This window comes from Macrotis lagotis, chromosome 1 (genome assembly GCF_037893015.1).
Source record: "Macrotis lagotis isolate mMagLag1 chromosome 1, bilby.v1.9.chrom.fasta, whole genome shotgun sequence".
Taxonomy (NCBI): domain Eukaryota; kingdom Metazoa; phylum Chordata; class Mammalia; order Peramelemorphia; family Peramelidae; genus Macrotis; species Macrotis lagotis.
In genome coordinates, this window is record NC_133658.1 from 833,585,835 (window position 1) to 833,590,205 (window position 4,371).

The 4,371-nt window shown below is 33.5% G+C and overlaps 1 pseudogene; it reads right to left on the reverse strand.

Moving 5' to 3' along the window:
• Window positions 1-441: 441 nt before the first annotated feature.
• LOC141507362 (vacuolar protein sorting-associated protein 29 pseudogene) lies at window positions 442-3,283 on the reverse strand (annotated as a pseudogene).
• Window positions 3,284-4,371: the final 1,088 nt, after the last annotated feature.

Genomic DNA, 4,371 nt, shown 5'->3' on the forward strand with positions numbered 1-4,371 from the left:
TTGTTTTTTTAGTTTTTGCAAGGCAATGAGGTTAAGTGGCTTGCCCAAGGCCACACAACTAGGTAATTATTAAGTGTATGAGGTCAGAATTGAACTCAGGGACTCCTGACTCCAGGGTTGGTGCTCTATCCACTACACCACCTAGCCACCCTGATCAAAACGTTTTAATGTTAATATTGAAGATATATAAAAAGCTAAACTAATTTTTAAAATATATCTATTTGCCACCTTTTGGGTATAAATTTTTTCTTAGAAATTACATATTATAAATTATATGTAGTTTATAATGAACTTGCGGCAAATTATATATGAGCAAATAAGATATTAATTTGCAATGTAAAATGATTTTAAATTGTCATAATTTGTTGTTTCTAAATATTTAATTACATGATTCAAACAAGAAAAATATCACCAATATCACAAATATCACCTCCTGGGCAAAAAAGGTCTAGCTTTAGAATGTCTTTAAAAATTCAATTCGTTCTACTTTCACATAATCTCCAATTAGTTGATACATATAAGTGACAACTGTAGAAGCCTGAATGTCCATCAATATAAAGGAAAGACTAATGTTTGTTTCCAGAACTTTACAGACTCCGGTAGCAGACCATGAGTTAATATAGAATTTATTTTCATGTTCAAAGGTCTCAAATTTGTTTGTGTCCTAAAACAAGAACATTCATGACAATTGTTTTGTAGCAGTGGCAAACTGTTCACATTATCCTTTATTTTAATTTGACATCCATGGATTAAATCCATTTTTGAACTGTCCAACAGTCCCAACCTTCTGTGAGAATCTAATTCTCATACAAGTCTCCTCTAACAATGTGAACCTCCATAGCCAGGAACTTCAGCTAATCATAACTTTCTTTGGTGCAAAATTTTAAGGTGCAGAGAATGTATTGAATTTTTCCAGACACTAGAATTTTTTTTTAAAGTAGCTGTAAGGCTTTTGCTATGGTGAGTGATGTGCAGGTCTCTTGCTACTAACACCAATATCCTGTCACTGGCCCCTGTACCACAATAGTAATTACACCAGGCTAGTAGTGGTAATGAATATAAGCTGTTCTGAGGACAATGAAGAGAAAGACCATCTTAGAGAAAAAGGACATAAAGATTTGTTAGGTAGGATTTAAAATACCACATGAAGAGTTTGAAGGAGTGGAAAGACTTTTGAGCAGGGGACTAAGATGATAAAAGTTTTGTAAGACTATCACAGTTGTGCTAGTTAAAAGGGTCTGAATTTCAGTGTCTTCACCTTCTCCCATCCTTGGTAATTAATAGTTTACCTGCTCCCACTGACATTTAGTTGGTCAGAATTAGTTCCAGTTGTATACACACATACTGTCTTATCCCTCTCCTTCTGTTTCTTAGACCTTTGACCTGGCACTGCCAGCAGGGAAATTACAGGAATATATCACAAACATCATATGCTATGATCAGACTGGATTTATAGCAGGGATGCAGGACTAATTCAAAAAAATTGTAAACATAATCGACCATATCAATAAGAAGAACAATAAAAATATGTATTAATATCTCTTGTAAATAACCTTTATTGTTAAATATATCTTTCCTCCCTCTCCCAAGAACCATCTCTTACAGTAAACACCTGAATTGAATGAATGAATGAAAAAAGCTTATGTGAATACAAATATAAAATCAAATATAGTAGAACTTAAATATTCTAAAATATTTATAGCAGCTCTCTTTGTGATATCAAAGAACTGAAAATTGAGGGGATGAATAGCTTGTGTTATATGATTGTGGTGTAATACTACTATGCTATAAGAAATGATGAGCTGGTTGGTTTTAGAAAAGTATAGAAAGACTTGCATGAAATAATGAAGAGTGAAATGAGAAAAATCAAAATAACATTGTACACTAATAGCAATATTATTCTAAGAAGAGCTTTTAAGGATTAAGTAATTATTACAAATATTCAAATCATGAAGGAAGAAGCTGATGAAGAGAAAGAAATGATAACTAGAAATATGTATATTAAGGTTTTGCACAAACACACATGGTACACAATAGAGAACAAAAAAAAATCTTAGAATAAAACACAGAAAAGCAAAGTTGCTTTCTTTGAAAACCATGTGTAATCTTTATTCCATAGTTTTGAAAAAAAGTAAATAGTACAAAGTGGAAATTCATAGTTTTAATATTGAATCCTCTTTTTTTATTGTTCTGTATACGTGAAAATATTCCTTTTTTGTCTTTTTTTGTGATTATGTTAAAAATGAATAAAAAGAAAAAACTTTTAAAAATAAAGCCAGTATATGGGCAACTAGGTGGTGCAATGGATAGAGCACCGGCCCTGGAGTCAGGAAGACCTGAGTTCAAATGTGATTTCAGACACTTAATGATTACCTAGCTGTGTGGCCTTGGGCAAGCCACTTAACCCCATTGCCTTACAAAAACTAAAAAAAAAAAAAAAAAAAAAGTTAAACAAGTCAATATAATCCTTGACTTCACAGATATAACATTTTAAAGTAGAGACAACACATAAAGTGCTGTTGAAAATAGACTGGGATAATTCTAAGAAACATAGGTTGATTTGAACATCATTCCAAAACTAGAAGTAGGGAACAGAGCAAATGATGGTAGGGAAACTTATGGGAGAAATGGTTGCATAGAAGGACGTAGACTGAAGTTTGACGGGAACTTTCCAGAACCAATGATATGGGAAACACAATCATCTATATATCAGGATATCTGGGACCCAGAGCAAGAATTCCTCCATGGCATAGTCCTTGGCATGGCCAGCATTTTACCAACTGACTTTTCTGGAATAGTGTTTCAGAGAGGGGGTTACCAGTCAGTACAGCAGGGTCCCTGGAGTATTTAAAAAAGCAGAAGAATTTAAAAAATGAGAGATAGAAAGACAGAGACAGGGACAGAGTCAGAGTCAGAGAGAGAGAGACTAAAGAGGCAGTCAGAGAAGCAATTTGGCTAAATTAACTAAGAAATCAACCAGGTCTGAGTATATGCATTGTTCTGTACTCACAGACTCCCACTATTGCAAAAGAATACAAAGGGAAAGAACATCTTTCCCTCCTTTTCAGGGTCCACTTTGATCAGTGAAACTGCAGAGTTCATTTTCATTTGTTTTTATTCTTTCCTTTTACATTGATCAAAGTAAATAGTTATTGTCTATGTATTGTCATACTGGTTCTATTGACTTCAATTTACACAGAGTATCCCCATGTTTCTCCATGATCAAAAAGTGAATTTCAAGGAATATGTTCTCAACAATGTCATCTGATGAAGACAGTAGCATGGTGTTAGGGGACTGAGATCTAATTTTCTGGGCAAGTCAGTTCCCAACCTGGAGTCTGCTTCTTTATTTATAAAACAAAGGAGTAGTATTAGATGATACACAAGCTCCTTCCCCTAGTTCATTTTTATGATTCCACATTAGTGGAAATGATTTCATAGTAAGGTCATTTATGTCCTTGAAAGAACAGGTTCAGCTGAGCACATATCTTGTCAATAGAAAGTAGATTGAAGTTAATTAAGGAGAAGATAAGGATGAAGCATTAGAAATTTTGCCATGAAAGTAAGAACAAAATTACGGGATGGTGGCAGCTAGGTCAAACAAAAATCAGTTTGTTTTTGTTTTTTCTCAAGAGAGGGAATACCTGACTGAGTTAAAGGCAGAGAAAAAAGACTGGAAGTTAAGGAATAGTTGATTTTAAGGTCCTGGAGGAGAGGGGAAGCTATGGCTTAAAAGTTCTCTTTCTGTCTGTCTTTTTCTGTGATAGACTCTTTGCTGACTACTTCTATATCTTAAGAATCAGGTCTTGAATCTTTTGCTCTCTAACTACAATTGCTTTCTTAGTAATCTCATAATTGTTGCATCAAATATCACCTCTATGAAAACAAATCCCAATATACATCTCTATCTTGATCTCTCACTAGTCTGTAGTTCCACATCTCTGTCTATATTTATATTTATTTATATTTATTTATTTATTTTATAATCCCTACCGCTCTAAATTCAACATGTCTAAATTAAATTTTAAGCATATTAAACTTCATTATTTTTGCCTATAAATCAGTTATTCCTCCTGTTTTATTAATTTTTTTCAATTAATTATTATTCTAGTTGACTTGGCTTGAAACTTTAGAATCATTCTCCCTATCTCTTGCCCCTTCTCAAGTCGTCCCCTTCAACACTTGTTCACATATCATCAACTAATCAGTCTACCAAACCTTGTATAGTCTTCATTTTAAGTGTCTCTCAAATTTTTTGTTTCTTTTCATTCCTACAGTCACCACCTGTTTACAGTGCAGACCTGTCTAGACCCTACAGTGAACTATTAATGTCTGATTCCTATCTCCCTTCATTTTAATCAGTCTTATATA